The sequence below is a fragment of the Bombyx mandarina genome, chromosome 09, assembly GCF_030267445.1.
Source record: "Bombyx mandarina strain Sakado chromosome 09, ASM3026744v2".
Lineage (NCBI taxonomy): Eukaryota > Metazoa > Arthropoda > Insecta > Lepidoptera > Bombycidae > Bombyx > Bombyx mandarina.
The window spans coordinates 15,369,974-15,388,887 of NC_143216.1; positions in this window are offsets into that span (position 1 = coordinate 15,369,974).

Genomic DNA, 18,914 nt, shown 5'->3' on the forward strand with positions numbered 1-18,914 from the left:
TACAACGGCTACCCCACCCTTCAAACCGAAACCCATTACTGCTTCACGGCAGAATTGGGCGGAGTGGTGGTATCTAGCCGTGCGGACTCACAAGAGGTCCTACCACCAGTAAGCGTGAATGAAATACTATTTGTGTGTTATTATTACTTGATTAAGTAATAAAGCTTAAAGGGCTTAAATTTCGAAAAGAATCAAGGAAGGCTGGACGATGAACTTTATTCTAATAATTTGAGATTTGAAATTGCGACTTCGAATTTCGACAACAATAGAAACTTTAATTTTATTATGAACTTGACATTTGATCGGCTTTCGTTTTGCGCGTGACGTCAGACGTCACACGATTCAATTAATGGCTTCGCGCGTCGGCTGCAAGATTCAAGATAACACCACACCCACACTATTACTGTCACTGTCAAATTTACAAGTGTGTGAATGTGGAATTCACGAATCACATCCGTAATGTCAATGACACCGAACGGATTTATATAACCTGTACCTTGACTGTTGGTAACTTCATAAAGATTGACGTGGCACAAGACTATCATGTTCTATCCATTACTTCTTAAGCTCCACTCTCTGTGTTATGGTGTTTATTTTAGCAGGCAATGTAACGTGTGCACAGCCAAAATTGTTATCAAAATTGGGTAGGCCGCCCAATAGGATTCGTTTTCGTCGAGATGAAATGCGAGTGATAGTGTAATTACACAATAAAACTATTGTTCGGTAATAGTTCTGAATGATTTGTTGTATTTTGTGTTACGTCATCGCGGTTGAAATTTAGTAGTTCGATAAATACGACGTATAAAATTTCTTTTAATCTCAATAAATTATTATCTACTAAAGGATATGGAAATCGGAATTACATCCAGCGTTAACCTGGTTAAAATATCAATATGTGTAGGTGTTTTATGGCTTACATTATAAACTTTATATGTAATAAGGTATAAGATAATGAGTGTTCACTAAGATTCATACAGTAGTATAAAATTCATAGTACATTTCTACGCGGACATTGTGATTTTGAATAAAATAATAACAACATGAAAACGATAAGATATGTATTATGTATATAAGTGATAGTACAATAAATACAAATTTAATTACAATATAAGAGAGAACTGTTACTGGTGGTAGGATGTCATATAAATGACTAAAAACTCTTTTTTTTATTGCCCTTGTAGGTGGACAAGCACACGGCCCACCTGATGGTGAGGGGTTACCGTTGCCCATGGACTTCAGCAATGCCAGGGGCAGAGCCAAGCCGCAGCCTACCGCTCCAAGCCGCGGCCTACCACTATTGTTCATTCATTTATATGATATCCTACCACCATCCTACCATCATTTCTATAATGAAAAAGGTATGAACAAGTATCAAGTATCTTGTTCATTTCTGCCACCGTAAAACTGTAGAAAATCGGACTTAGAGCATGTGTTGTGTCATTTACTGTATGAAACATTTTTTTTTAAGACACTCTTTATGATGGGCACATTCAAGAGAGTACATTAGTTACATGACAGTATTTTAGTTATTCATCAAAAGATCCCTTGACTACCAGTAATATAATGTGCTGTGATTCCGAAAGTGTTTTGTACTAAGATTCCTCCTCTATTGCATTGTGATGAGATTGTCATTCAGTTGTATATAATACAACTTTAGCACATATTCGGAAACCATCATGTCTGTAACCTCATTTCTTTTTAGTATTGACTTTAGGATATTTATAGGCTACACCAGACTCTAATATAAACACGATGTAGCTACGAAAAAACGGTATTTCAATTGTTTTGGTTCTAATTGTATAATTTTAATTAAATAATTAGTGTATTTAGAAACATGTAAATTAAATAATTTATTATAGGCAACATTTGAATCGTTAAAGCAACAGAGCTCATTTAAAAACCAGCCGTTGTCTAAAACAGACGTCTATTTACATTAATCTCCAGGTGTGGGTTACAAGAAAGTTCTTGTAAGATGTTAATGAAATGATGTAAAGTGCCGGCGACACGATCTGTTCCATCCAAAGTGGGCAGGTGGCGCCTATGTCCACTTTCTGTGTCTTACCGTGCCATAGGGATGTCACGTGTTTAAGTTTATTTTACAAATGTATACTACGTACGAGGTCCCGCGGTTTCTCGCGCTAAAATTGAAAAGCTGTTAGAGCTTCTTAACTTGATTTAAGTGAAACAAATACAAGAATATCAGCCCAAGAGTACAGTAATTTCTTAGACTTTAACAAAGTTGCAAGATTGCCAGTAAAATTAAAATTATTACACTTTCACAGTTTAGCTTAATACTACTTTTGTGTTAAACAACTATAATTTCATAATTACCAACGTTTTTAATACGATTTTAATTTTTATACCGTCATTTATGATCTTGGTACTTGCCACTACTATTTCTTACTTACTTGCTTGCTTCATGTCAGAGCAAGCAAGATGTCGGCAGCGGAGTTTTGACTTCATTAGAATATAATAGAATAGAGTAAGATTTAACAATGTTCAATAATGTCGTTTAAGAAAATAAGATATTTTTTTACCACGAAGCGGTCAATTGCTAGTCGTTATTTCAATATCCAATTTCAATTAATATCTCAACCTCATGTGTCCAGCAGAGGGTGCAGCAGAGGAGAGGTTTCTACTCGTGGTAAGACCTCCTGTGAGTCCGCACGGGTAGGTACCACCACCCTGCCTATTTCTGCCGTGAAGCAGTAATGCGTTTTGGTTTTGAAGGGTGGGGCAGCCGTTGTAACTACACTGAGACCTTAGAACTTATATCTCAAGGTGGGTGGCGCATTTACGTTGTAGATGTCTATGGAATCCAGTAACCACTTAACACCAAGTGGGCTGTGAGCTCATCCAGCCATTTAAGCAATAAAAAATAATCCTACGTGGTTTTATTAGTGGTAGTGCATATTGTAAGACCGTCTGTCCGAAGACAAAAACCACCAACCATGAAAAAAAATCTTTGACTTCATCATGCTCTGTCAGTAACCATAGCGAACCCCTGGGAGTATCCCTGGGGGAACAGTGAATGGGAGCCAAATTCGTATATTTAAATTAGGTATACATCAAGTAATCTAAATACAGAAAAGTATCAAGTGTTATTCGTGTTTAAATAATTTTGTTTATGTATACGCTCATTTAATTTGCTTAATAAATAAATTATATACTGAATATTTATTAAAAAAATAATAAGGTACACACAAAGAAAATAAAATGCAAGAAAAAATAAATAAAAATGTTAATTCTGCCAACCCTAAGTTGTAATTGAAGACGGTAACTTGGGCAGCATATTAGCATAACGTCGTGTATTGTGGCTTAAGAAAATTTATTATTCTATTTATTAGAGGAAACGCGAGTATCTCTTGTAATAAATTTGAAAATTTACCTTGATTATTCAATTACTTCGAGAGGCTCATGAATGTCTAAAATGTTGGGTGTAATGTATTAAAATGATTGCTCATTGAGATCCTTGGGTTTATTAATTAGGTTATATTGTTATTTTGTTTTTAATTGGCAGCTGAAATGGATCCAATAACAGTAACAATTGCTTAACAGCATATCAACCGTTCATAAAGATTTAATTTACTAAAATAAAAATATTAACGTGCATACAGTATGTAAGAAAAACACAGATATAGAGTAAATTCTAAAATACCCAAAATTTGTTGAAATTGAATTTCGAATCTTCAAATCCGTCAATAAGTGTCCCGATAAATATAACATAGGTACCTAAATAATTGAACGCACAGGTAGGTTTACGCCTATTTCTGCTGTGAAGCAGTAATGCGTTTCGGTTTGAAGGGGGGCAGCAGTTGTAACCATACTGAGACCTTAGAAATTATATCTGAAGGTGGGTGGCACATTTACGTTGTAGATGTCTATGGGCTCCAGTAACCACTTAAGACCAGGTGGGCTGTGAGCTCGTCCACTCATCTAAGCAATAAAAATAAAATAAAAGATTTACATTAAATTAGTCACGATGTGTAATTTTCTTATGTGAGTAAAATAAGTTGTCGAGAATTTCTGTTATAGCAAATTATCTTTAAGAACATGTAATTCTTTCAATTTATAAATACGAAGCGTGCCTTAACACGTTTCTTAAAACAGTTAATGTATTACCCGGACTTGAGTGACCTTTTCTTGAAATAGTTTCATATTTTTTATTCATCTTTAAATTTCTTTGTTTCTCGTGTGTGTGACATTTCATAAATAAGATATAAAACAATATAGTGGTTTAAATGTCGTATTCTGCAAAAGGAATGTCACGGAATGCGCGAGACGGATTTCTAGAAAAAACGATCTGAAAATTTTTACTGCTCTATTTATTTCACTGTGAGATTCTACATACATATGGATATCTGTGTCTTTATGAGAATTTCAAGAGAGTAATTTGTTCGTGTCAACGGAATTTACTGTCCATACTAAAATTGTTCTTTATTGTTGTAATAAGAACTAATTTTAAACTGTTTTGCGTGAGGTTCTTTACAACATCAACGGTGACTGTTTATTAAGCTTTTTATTGAATTACGTATTATAGATATTTTAATGATGGTATTCTTTTATAAGTTTATTTTAATTACACAATGATTGTATATCTCTTTATACAATAATTTTGTAATTAAAATAAATTCTCTCTAGAATAATCACTCAACGATATTCCTTTCGCTTGAGTGATTTTGATATAGTGACGTCACATGTTAGTATTTAATTTGAGTAAGTTGGTATTTAAGCAGGCTCATAATACATATGCCCAACCACCTGTAGTTATTCAAATTTATAAAATTTCTTTCATAACAAAAGTCGTTGGTAAACATGCACTAAGTATGTAGTCATTTTAGAAGTAATTGGTACATTATTTTAGTATCTGAGCTTCGGCCTAGTATCACGAGCGCGGTTTTACTTCGAGTTTAGAATGCTTCGTAGCTTTTCGTTAAGTCACGAAAAACTAGTAGCAACTTCACATTCGATTAATTTAATTGAAATTTCAAACGAGATTAAAATGAATGGAAAATCATAGTTTAAGAAAACTAACAAAATACGCTTTTATAGAAAATACAACTAAAAAATAGAAAATAACTCTTAATAAATTTGAATTAAAAGTAGTGTAAGAAAAAATGATTTTATTGCAAAAAAGAGCGTGGGGTGCTTTTCAGGATATTATCGAAATAACCCTTCTGCTCATACCTGTTCATAAAATATTTATAACTACTGATACCATGCACCCCACGCTTATTAGCTTGAAGCTAATAAAAGCGTATTAAAATAGTTTATCACCGCAAGAACGCCATGTCCGATTTCAAGCCACCGGCAAAGGGTTTTTGCTATTAAGTCGCATCATTCTACCAACGTCAGTTAAAATCAGAGGAATCTTTTAAAAGAAAACGTTCTAATTACGAACTAGAAATTAAGATTGTTTTTCAAACGGTCACATGTCAAACAGATATATGCGAAGGCCTGTGTGTCACGAAAGTATTTTAATGACTCCTTGCGCTGATTGTTTAGATAAACCATTTTTTTTCTAAAGGTATGCTAAATATTTGTCTTCACGTAACAGTTAACCGGACCATGAGTCAGATTCACACACAGAATATTTAGTATAGAATAACGTAGCCAGTTTTTTCATTTCAAAGTATATATAAAAATAAAAGTAGGTAGGTAAATGCTGCAAAAGTTATATCAAACAACCTATGAAGAGTATTTTTTTATTTGTGAAATACTTGAAAAGTATGAACAGTAGTAGGGCTTAAGCTTTTATAATTATTAGTCGAGTGGGTACGTCTTCGAGTGGCAATGATATCTGGATTAAATTTTTGCTTAAAATTATTGAAATCTACCTTTAAATCTATTTTCGTCGTTTCGATTACTTTACAGTTTTGATGATCACACTGAGGTGTTTTGTTTATGACATTCCTGTCATTGTTTACTATTTCCAAGTCGTACATGGCAACATAGTTTTTTCTTTGTAACTGACATAGGTAATTAAATTTCGAATACTCTACGCCGTATATTAATATTACGCCACATAGAAAACGCGAGATAAATCGTAAAAGTAGTTTTTATTACGAAAATCGAATTAAATACTATAGTTTAAAGCTATCGTTGAACGATGTATGAAATAAATTTTGTTTCAGTTTAGGATTACAGTTTTCGTCCGTGCGTTGCATTCCTCAGTGCTGAGAGTCGTGACCTTTACGGAGCACTTTTGTTAGGACTATATTTCTCCATTCCTTCGTGTCCTCCGCGCAGTGGATAGCGACATTGATGCTGGAGTCCAAAGTCGTCTTAATCTGATCGGACCAGCGCATGGGACTACGCCCTCTAGGCCTCTTTCCTTCCACTTCCTTCAGTTCTAGAATATATTTAAAATATGAAAGATTTAAAATCTTGAAAGAACTTTACTTCATCCATTCTATATGTTTAAAAGTATATTCTTTGGCTCCTCGGTTTCGGTCCAGTTCTTTCGGTCACAGATAAACATTTTGTCACGGGGATTATCCAAGTAATGGCCTTGCACACGGTGACCCAAATACCATGGAAATATTTGTTCCGTATACATACTAAACACTGATTGTGGCGTACACTGAATGTGATTCAAGATATTGTGAGCGTAATACATTTTAAATAAGCATGCTTATGGGGTTGTCAGGCTGATTAAAAGTAATGATCAATAATTTTGCATTCGTAATATACTAAAGTAGATGATTTATGGAGATTATCATGTTTTATAACGCTGTATAAATATGTGGAACTTAATATTAGTCATTCCCAATCAATATGAACATTGTGCTCTTGTAAATTATGGTATTACGTTACAATGAATATCAAACGTGTTCTAAAGATAATAAATATAAGTTTTAACCCTGAAAGCAAGAAACTTAAGAGATTGCAACATTTCATCCCGTCTGGTATTTGATTAAGTTGACCGACAGACAGGCCAATTACAATGTCTTTTGAATGAGAGCAAGACAGCCGCGGAGAGAACTCACAAAACGAAGTATGAGAGATCACGAAAGAATTCTAATTACAAGTGAGTATTGCATATAGCGGATCTTCGGAGCGACGGGAGTGCAAACATAGCATGACATAATCATTGACGTAGACGCACCGACTGGCATACTTTTGGCTTTTTTTGCGACCAAACAAACAGAATTAACATTCCAATGATACTCTCACCAAATGAGCAATAACATTGAACGATTTTACCTGACTCTTTCACTTAGAAGTTGGTATGCTTAATAATCATTTTTCTCTTTTAAATTTGTTAGTAGCATTTCAACTGAGAATCATAGTTTTTATTTGCATTTATTTTTATTTGAAAATTATGAAAACGATTTTTTTTTTGCGTTCGTAATATCCATTCGAGAATACGTCTGTGGTAGTTTTTTTCCGAACGAATGAAGTATTATTTATTTAAAGACATTATCATGTAATTGAACATTTTTACTAGTGGTAGGACATCTTGTGAGTCTGTGAGGGTAGTAGGTATTATTACTGCCTATTTTTGCTGTTGAAGTAGTTATGCGTTTCGGTTTGAAGGGCAGCCGTTGTACTATTAAAACTGAGACCTTAACACTCTTGTCTCAAGGTTGGTGGCGGAATTTGCGTTGTAGATGTCTATGTGTTCCGGTAATCACTTAACACCAAGTTGGCCGTCATGACCTTGTCCACTCGTCTAAGCAACAAAAAAATACTTATAATAATTTTACAAATATAGTAATATCAGGCAAACTTGAATTAAAAATACATTGTTAAAGCATTGCTGTAATATCATTTAAATAGGGGCCACGTTGATCGTAGGTTTAGATAAGTCGAAGGTGTGCTCAAATAACCGTTTTCCATTGTACACTAAGTTATTACTTATCAGAATATAAGATCTGTATCTTTCGATGATCGATAGTGCAGAACAGAAGAGGGCTAGAAAGCGGGATGGTTCGTGATTTAACTAATTATGAACGGCTGTTACGTTACCTGGTTGCAAAATCGTTAGCGTTTGTCTCTTTATTGCGATTCCATAAAGATTTATGGTGCCTAATCAACCTTTAGTGGCGAATATTAGTTTGTAAAGTGAACCAATAGCTATGTGTGTTAATATTGTGAAATTATTGAATAGTAGCATTTAATATGATGTTCGAACGTGTCGTAATTAGGATCAACTAGCGTTGATTGGACACAGAATTTATGACATTTTAGTTTAGATGGATTTTTAAGCGTATGCGGTCTAATCGAAAAGACACTATGTGTATCTGCGTGTTTAGTTTTGCTGAGATTAAAATCTTGTAACAGTGTGCTTAGTGCGAGTTTTTTTAACGTTCTCGATGGCGTAAAAGTTAACTCAAATTTGTATGCAGTTGGAACAGCGCCTCTAGCGTCAAACGTAAGCAAACGTTTCAACTCCATACAAATTTGAGTTAACTTCTACGCTATCGAGAACGTTACAAAACTCACATTATGCACATTGGTGCCAATTTTCATAGAGGCTATTTTTATACATGGATACCCAACCAGTGTTCACGAACGATGTTCGCAATTAAATAACCATGTCGTGGTAGTATGGATAAAAAGAAATAAGAATACTTTATTAAATTTGCGTACTTAACAAGTATACACCATAATACATGGGCTCGTAAGAGAAAGTATTCAATCCAATATTAAACTTTTAATTCAGAATTCGGCCACATGTCTTAATCTTAAGGTGGGTAAATACTACAAGCTCATTAAGTCATCCACACACTCAATATAATAAATAAATATAAAATTTCAGAGTTCCTTTTAAAAACCTGATTCTTTGTTCTTTGAACTGAATACAATTACAGTTTGGTATGACGAGAAAATAATTTTATGGCAGTACTTTCAGAATCAATACAGGCTAAGTCCTAGTCTAAGGCACAAGTTTAATTTAATTTACTTTAATAAAGCTCCTTAGCATACATTAATTCCTATCTTTTATGACCTTGTATAGAAATGTAGATTTAATTTTGCCCCCATATCTATTTAATGTAACTAAAATTTTAACTGCCTCGTATAGTCGGTCGTTAGTTAAGTTCTAAAACGCACTCCGCACTCGTAGCTCCTTTGGTTTTCTACTATCAATACTGACAATAGACCTAATTTACTTAAAGCTAAGTCCTAAAACCTCTTACGTTCAGTATGAAATAATAAAATTAGTTAATTCACAAAAGCGAACATCCAACTGCACAAGAACTCATTCATTTCGAACCGAAATAAATTAAGCAATAAAAAACTATAAATTAGCAAGACGACTTTCTTAGAATTTTATGTTTGGGATCGCAAAATTTTATGTATTTCAATCGTAAAAATCTAAGAACTGAATTCCGTGATTTCCATACGTAAATCCATTAATGTTATTGTCAGTTTAAGATGCAATTGAATTTATGCTCATTATAATTTTACTGTCATCGAAGGTAGGAGGCTTACGTGGTACGTATTGTTGGTTTTACTAATTGTTGGACTAATTGAGGGCAAACACAGTTGTTCCAATTTAGAAAGAACTGCATTCTGTGAGTCGAATGATAAAATAAATATGGTAAAATCATAAATAAGTACGCAACTATTACCAATTTGTTTATTCACTGGACAATTCGAAGCTGGTAGCTATGTTACAAATGAAAATAGCAAGGCCTTTGGTTTGATTTTATTTTCAGACCATTACCTAATTAAGACAGTACTACCTATAATCATGCAAGTATTAGGAAACACGTAAAACTCCCTTAAGTTCATTTAAACTAGTTGCGCTGAAAAAATTGTGATGTGATGAAAAAAAGATTGTTAACTACCTACTCTGTTTTTCTAGTCAGCGAAAAGTATTACTACTTAAAAGATACGAGGATTTATTAAATTTGGTCTCATTTTAACAAATCTGTGTCTGTGTGTGTCTAGTCTTTACACAATTGTGAATTGATGACTGACTTTGAAATATGATCTATTTCCTCACTTAGAGCACCATGAAAAACAAAAACATTTGCAAAGAAATTTTTTTTTTTTTTTTTGGAGTTTACTCCTTTAGAATCGATTTACATATATAGGCCCGGGGTATGAAAATTATGGGGACCAAAATCGTACTAGCATGTCACACGAAATGCGTTATGCGCCTAGCATGTCACACGAAATGCTTTATGCGCCTGATTGGCTCCTGATTGCGTGATGCGTGCGCGCGCCAATCAGGAGCCAACGCGCGGCCGCGTTATCGCAGGTGACGCCGGGCTGCTGCGCCGGCAGTCCGCCACAAAGCCTCGTACTGATCGCGCGTTTCTCTCATTATTGTATTTTCATATATTTGTTAGTCGTTTGTTTTGTGTCTCGTTAATTTGTTAATAATCTGTTGTGTATCGTGTTGTCGTAATATAGAACTATTTCTCGTATTGTTTCGTTTAATTTTTTATATCCAGTAAACTCCAGTCGTGCGTCGGAGCGGACACACACACTTTTTTTCCTACCTAAACTGAGAGCCTTGAGAGGCTATGTCAGCGTAACCCTAACTTTAGTAGGTGAGCTCACGGGGCTCAACCTGACGATGTTGCTAACACGAACCCTAGCAAGAGCCGTGCTTCGCAGAATCTACCACCGGATCGGAAACGCGACCCACTGAGAAGATCCGGCGAGAAACCCCGTGGGCTGTGTCTGAGAGTTAATTTACTCGTCGAGCCCTTCGTCGCAAGCGACGGGTTCGACGAGAACGGTGACCGGTGCTTGAAGTACCTAAAAGCACCGTTAGTGGATCGGGAGGATCCGAGATGACGTGTTTTGGGCGACGTCGACTGCTTTCCATTCTGTCCGCAGGATCGGGAATGTAGTTACCGGCGGCCACGATGAGAGGGTTCTCGTGTCGTGCCGCTTTATCGAAGTGGCGCATGGACGCCGACTGCAGATACTTACTGATGGACTCTAAGTCCAGGTCGTCATGGAGGTCGACGTTCCTGACGAACCACGGGGCTCCGACGGCTATCCTGCAAAAACGGGATTGAATGACTTGGAATGATTTCAAGTGTATGCGGGCCGCGTGAGCGAACACTACACTTGCATAGGTCATGACGGGGCGTATGCAAGTTTTGTAGAGTGTCACCTTATTTCTAAGGGACATTTTACTTCGCCTACATATCATCGGGTAGAGACGTCCTAGAATGAAGGCGGCACGATCGCGTACCGTCTTGATGTGGGGGCGGAATGTCATCCTATTGTCGAGGGTGACGCCTAAATATTTGACCTTCGGGGCCCACGGTATGGGCTGGTCGAACATCGTGATCGGGCGAACGGCGGGGGCGGGGGTATTGACGCGCCTAGTCGGGAGGGGGATGCTCAGCGTGGTGTTCGGAGGGCGACCCCTTTTGAAGAGCACCGCTGTGCTTTTCGTGGGGTTGATGTCGATGCGCCACTTCCGGAACCACTGTCCCATGGTGGTAGCTGCGGTCTGAAGTCGTCGATGAAGCAACGCCTTCTTCCTACACGAGTAGTAGATGGCGGTGTCATCGGCGAAGAGCGCCAGATGGGTCTCCGGAGACCGGGGTATATCATTGATATACAAACTAAATAGTAACGGGGAGAGGGCGGAGCCTTGCGGGACTCCGGCTGTGACGTGACGGGGTCGGGAACGCGTTCCCTCGACTCGATATCGGAACGAACGGTTCGACAAGTAGTCTCGTATGATGAGCACGAGTCTGTCTGGCACTCCCATGTTATACAGTTTGTATATCAAACCGTTGTGCCAGACTTTGTCGAACGCCTTCGCTATATCGAAGAAGAGGGCTCCTGTCGGAATGGGTTTCCGCCTGTTCAGCCCTAGTAATATGTGCTCCGTGAGGCGGTGCACTTGATGGACGCACGAGTGTCTGGCGCGGAATCCAAACTGCTCGTCTATAAGAATTTTATTCGCGGATACGAAGTCCCAGAGGCGTTTACGAAGGAGCCGTTCGTATAGTTTGCCTATCGCCGGGAGGAGACTGATGGGGCGGTAACTCGCGGTTTCGTTCTTCGGCTTGCCCGGCTTGTGTATGCCGATAACGTCCGCTTCTTTCCACGCCGCGGGAAAGATGCAGTTCGTCATAGCAGCATTTAGTATGGTGGCCAACATCGTTATCAGTTGGGCTGGTAACAATTTAAGCGCGCGGTTGCGGATGCCGTCGGAGCCGGGAGCTTTCTGTGGTTGTAGGCTATCGATCGCCTCCTTAACCTCGGAAGTGGTAATGGGGCAAAGAAAATGATTAGTTGACTCCACTATATTCGACGTGTAAGTATGTTTTGGTCATCTCCATGCCACTTATATCTAAATGGGATTCATCAACTCATATAAATGGGTGTGGAACTGAAAGTAGGTAACTGCATTCCTTTATTTTTGAAAATATTTGTATAAATTTTGTATTCTGTTTGTTTATTTATTCATTTATTTTTTATTGCTTAGGTGTGTGGACGAGCTCACAGTCCACCTGGTGTTAAGTGGTTACTGGAGCCCATGGACATCTACAACGTAAATGCGCCTCCCACCTTGAGATATAAGTTCTTAGATCTCAGTATAGTTACAACGGCTGCCCCGCCCTTCAAACCGAAACGCATTACTGCTTCACGGCAGAAATAGGCGGGGTGGTGGTACCTACCCGCGCGGACTCACAAGAGGTCCTACCACCAGTAAGAAATGTGATAAAAACAAAATTGTAATTTTTATTTATGTGGTTTATGATTTTTAAAACACATTTATAAGCCGAAGTTTATTTTGTTGTCTTGTTAAGCAGTACGATTGTTTGGTGATAAAGAATCCAACCGCATCGGGTACATTAAACTTTCATCTAGTAAGTAATAAGCCCACGCATTTTAAAGCTCACAGCTTCGCACCGTGCATCACATAGACCTCGTGCAGTATCTGAATACAATTCTACCGGAAATAAAACCCGACAAACAGGACAGCTTGATTATTTATTTCTCAATATAAAGAATTCTTATTTTCCATTGTGGAGAGATCACAAAGCATCGGGCGAGTAGGCGCCGGCGCCGCTGTGACATTTACACGAAAGACCTTGCCTTAAACAATTTGCGAACAATAAACGCTGTTGTCATATGTTCCCGGAACCCGAACGCCTCAGTAGAATTGGATTGCGTTGACCTCGACTAATTTAACCTCTAAGTTCTGTTTCTTTTATTATCCCGAATCTTTATAAATTATTTTCAGTCATTCCATGGTCGAAAGTAAGGTTTCAGGAAGTTTTTTTCGCATCTCATGGTCTCATTTGTGCATACTTAAATTCAAGCGCCATTAAATAGATGATAGGTGCTTTTGGAATGTGAATTTGACGCTATCTTCTTCGAATGCCTTGAAACATGCGTCGCATCAACTCTTTAAGGAGGTGGAGCGAGAAAATTCATAAAAACACTTGCAGCATGCTCACGTCGAGTTTTTTGGTTATATTATGCGAAGAATTTCCGACAGTCATTTAGTCCAACAACAATCTGGTTTCTGATTTTAATTGGCAAAATACGAAGTAAAATGACAAGATGACGAAGTCTGAAGTTATAGAAGGATGGGTTGTAATTTTAGATCGATAAATGCAGCCAACAGTCTGCATCAAAGGAGTCACGACTATCAGTAACGAGGAATCGATCGAAGAGTAGGTAGTCACAAAATACTTAAAAATTAAATAAATAAATAAACACAAATACACAAAACGATATTATATTGCGATATTGTTCGCGTTATACAAACGTATCTATAGAGCGTGGGCGAACCAATATCCACTTGTCGTCATGTGTGTAATCACGAATCCGAACTTTCCATCGTAAACGTAACTTTCACAATAACGTCTGGGAGCAATACGCAAGTGTAAGAAAATCCTTTAGCCTTTGATTTCGCAGTTTAATAAATCCGTGCCAACCAGCCAACAATACGAAAATTAGACTAGCCGGCAACTATTTCGGAGAGAAAAGTTATATTTGGAGATATTTTTATTTCTTATCTTCAAAGACATTTGTTGCACTAAGACCACTTTAAATTTCTTAGTGATTTCATTACATAACGGTTGTTTATCAACTATTGTAATTAATGAGCAGTGTCAACTGTTTTAATTCGCGGAAAGCTGCGATTGCCTACGAGCAAGATAAAGTGGCTTAGAAGAAACAACTTCTATTTAGTTAGCATTTCCGTTCGAGAATATTGAAGCGTAGTTTGCAGCTAATGTAAAAAAGTTATTATATTAGCTAATTGCTTCTTCTTTGTCACTAAAAATAGCATAGACCTTCTGTTTATTTTCATTGCACAAAATGTCTATGAAGTAATTAAATGGGAAATAATCGTTTCGTGAATATCTCGTGGAAACACAGTACTCGCGATCATTCAATGTTTCAACCGTTCGTTTTCAATAACCAGCGTCACGTTTTTGTAATTCGATTCTGCATTCACGAGCGGACGTACGTCTTTATTATGTATTTGTATTCTGTACACGGCAAGTATCTACAAAGTGCGTCACGTCGGCTGTTAGGTAACGATCAGCCGGATGCATGCAGATCATTAGACAAAAAAACGATCATATCTCAGACAATAGAGCACTCGGCGACCGAAAGTGATAGTCTTATAGATATTAAATCGAGATGACGATCGAAAAGATCATAGTCCGTTCCAGGTAAGTTGGTGTGGTATTGACTTCTTAGTAGTTTTAAATTATTATTTTCCTCAATTTTTTTTGTGGGTAATTAATTTGTGCACGATTTTCTACACGAGTAAATGTCAATAATTGGAGAGTAGTATCTGAAATATGTTCATCAAGGCATATCTAATTCAACAGATTTCAGTTTTAGACTGAAATTCCGAAAAATGTGAAATTTTGTTCAGAATGTAGGTACTTATACAAGTTACTATTTTGCCTAGCAAAGGAAAATCTGAATGCTGTATCAAATTGGGAGGAAGCGGCAATCATTTTACAAACCCTCAAAGAGAGTAGCGAGATTAACGCAAGAATAATTGCTGCAGCTACAAAAAGTGGAAAGATACCTAAACATATAATTTGTCATGTGATAAATAAATAGTTTTGATTCTCTTTAGGATTGAAAACTTAGAAGCGGATAAGAACTAACAAATCTATTCAGACGTTCCGTTAGAAAATAATGCTGAATGACTGGCATATAAACAAGGAAATGTTTGTCGTATGACAGTAAATTATAGGGGAAGCACAGAGGCCGACATAAACCTATGAATAGTGAAATATAACAAAACGTAAACATTGTCAAAATTGTGTCTGCTTGTAACAAATCGAATTATCGGATGGGAATTCATATAGGGGAAATACGTCTAATTTATTGATTATTTGTTTGATTTTGAGCTGTTTCTTTAACATTAAGGCTTAACATTAAGCCGTGGCATGAGTTCATCTGTCCATTTACACTAGCAAAAACAATTCCACCAGAAATACGATTCATGGTAGGCTGGGGCTTGAATCTGCCCCTAGCATTGCTTAAGTCCATGGGCGACGGTAACCAGCCACCATCAGGTGTGCCATATGCTCGTCTGCCTACAAGGGCAATAGAATATGTATAAATATTATTTAATTTCTTCATTATCTTTCTATGGAAAATATTAAGTTATTAATCGTACTCTCCCTACAGTGGATATTCCTTACAGCACAAAATATTTTTGTAAAAATTTAATTGGAATATAATTTCGATATTATTATATACTTTTCTCAGTGCCATAAGTAAATAATAAAATAGATTCAAAGGTAAATCTGTACAGTTTTTTAAAGTATTAAGAGACTTAGGTGTATCTACCCTGTAGTATATCCATTTTAGGAATTTGAATAGTAAACCTGCGGCAACGTTCTGCGGTTGTTTGACAAATGAAGTTGTAACGTTTGTGTGAAATTCGCGTCTGCTACTGTCTACCTCAGACACGACATGTCATGTGTGTGTATATAACGCACTTCGTTAGTCATAAGGAAGCCAGCAACAAACTACTAGAAACTCAGAGCTACTATGTAATATCGGTTTCGCGAATGACATATAATCACGGATGTTAGGTACGATTGTGTTACTTGTGAATGCAGGAAATCTTTGTAATAAAAATTTCGGAACAGTATTATCAATACCAAGGATCCACTCGTTGATTATGAACATCAGTCGCGTAAGGGGCTGAGTTAGGCGATACGGAAGCTTCGAGAAAGGAGGAATTTCGAGAGCACGGTAACCTAAGTGATATCTTGAAACGATCTGTGAATGAGCCAAGGTCTTTCGGTATTCCCTCAAGCCCCATTTTATGCATGAGAACAGAATTGTCGATAATCTTTTGAAGTTTGTCTGTTTGTCTTGTGTTTTATCAAAAAGTTTGTGGTTGTGAAAGTAGCTAGCATTTGGGAAGCCCGAAGACAAAGATATGAGCAGTTCTTTACTCTTTTTTTTTTATTGCTTAGATGGGTGGACGAGCTCACAGCCCACCTGGTGTTAAGTGGTTACTGGAGCCCATAGACATCTACAACGTAAATGCGCCACCCACCTTGAGATATAAGTTCTAAGGTCTCGGTATAGTTATAACGGCTGCCCCACCCTTCAAATCGAAACGCATAAGTGCTTCACGGCAGAAATGGACAGGGCGGTGGTACCCACTCGCGCGGACTCACAAGAGGTTCTACCACCAGTAAACTCAGAGTTCAATCTTTATTTTTTAGAGCACAAATTTTGAACCAGTGTGCTTAGTGCGAGTTTTTTAACGTTTTCGATAACGTAAAAGTTACCTGAAATTTGTATGCAGCTGGAACAGTGCCCCTAGCGGCAAACATAGACAAATGTTTCAACTCCATACAAATTTGACTTAACTTTTACGCTATCGAGAACGTCAAAAAACTCGAATAAAGCACACAGGTCTGAAGTAGCATTTCGTTTTATTGAGGTCTCCCAACATTATGATTTTTGTTTTGCCTCCCCAGATACTTGAGCTCTCGATGTATTCACGACACGAATCCCAATTCTTTTGGGAAGTTTGCAGGGATACCCTTAAAGTTGCGGACGGACCATACAAATTACCCAATAATAACTAAGTTTCTTGGTATGGTAATCGATTTGCACGCATTAAACAGTCAACGGTGAGCTGGCCGTAATTTACAACTATAAACAGGTAATCGGCGTCACTGACCTACAGTAAACATTACGCCACCGTCCAAGGTCATTGGCCTTGATATTTTATAAGCGTATCGTGTTCAAGACCAGAGATTACAACTAGATAACTCAAACGTGGGCGGAGTAATATGGAAACGTAGTGATTGACAGCGGCGGAATTCAATTTTCATTTATAGCTCCATTTGGTTTTATGTGCTTTCGAATCGATACTGCGGTAGCCGAGGTCAATATGCTACTGGATTTATCTCGTGGAATGCTTTGTTTTGCTATACTTGAAAATCGATCTATAAATTTGCGTAATTACTGGTGGTAGGACGTCTTGTGAGTCCGCAAGGGGAAGTACCACCACCCTACCTATTTCTGTCGTGAAGCAGTAATGCGTTTCGGTTTGAAGGGCGGGGCAGCCGTGGTACTGTTAAAAGTGAGACTTTACAAGTCATGTCTCAAGGTGGGTGGCGGCAGTTACATTGTATATGTCTATGGGCTCCGGTAACCACTTAACATCAGGTGGGTCGTGAGCTCGTTCTCCCGTCTAAGAAATAGAAAAAAAAACAGAAAAAAAAGTGTGTGTGTCCGCTCCGACGCACGACTGGAGTTTACTGGATATAAAAAATTAAACGAAACAATACGAGAAATAGTTCTATATTACGACAACACGATACACTACAGATTATTAACAAATTAACGAGACACAAAACAAACGACTAACAAATATATGAAAATACAATAATGAGAGAAACGCGCGATCAGTACGAGGCTTTGTGGCGGACTGCCGGCGCAGCAGCCCGGCGTCACCTGCGATAACGCGGCCGCGCGTTGGCTCCTGATTGGCGCGCGCACGCATCACGCAATCAGGAGCCAATCAGGCGCATAACGCATTTCGTGTGACATGCTAGTACGATTTTGATTGGCGCGCGCACGCATCACGCAATCAGGAGCCAATCAGGCGCATAACGCATTTCGTGTGACATGCTAGTACGATTTTGATTGGCGCGCGCACGCATCACGCAATCAGGAGCCAATCAGGCGCATAACGCATTTCGTGTGACATGCTAGTACGATTTTGGTCCCCATAATTTTCATACCCCGGGCCTATATATGTAAATCGATTCTAAAGGAGTAAACTCCAAAAAATATCGAATATAATCAATGTCTAAGATATCATCATTCAAATAAAATATCTAAGCTTTACTTTCTCAGTATTGCTTTTAATGCTATCGAAAAACAAAAAGCAAAATTAACACAGCCTTGAACTATGTGGCTTATTGCTAAGCCAACAACATGAACATGGTCGAAACAAAAGGCCCGATAAACGATCGCTAGTCCTGTGGAGAACATTAATACAAAAACATAAGCCATTTACATACGGGCCTCCAGATGAATCGCAGCAAACATCAAGAATTTAAGTAAAATAAATGGTACTCTTAATGCTGTAGGCGTGCCCCCACCCGGAAGGTATAAATGAGACAAAGATACGCTATCTCAATTTGGAGGCAAAGTTATTGTGTTTCAGTAAAATAAAATAAATTATAAGTCAGAGAAAGACAAAGGCTTTCTTTAATGAAGTTGATTAGGTTCACTGCGGTATGCAGAGGTATTGAACAATATAGAACCTAAGCGTTAAGAAAATCAGTGCCATCTTGTCATTTTTTTTACGACTGTGCCACTCGTCGCCAAGCATTACTACCTACTACCTAGAACCAATGCGATCGTCTACAACATATTGAGAAATTTCGACTGTGTTGAGACTATACCGATATGCGAATGGCGCACGCAGGTTTTTTTAGTGTTTTAAAACCAATTTTTAGAAG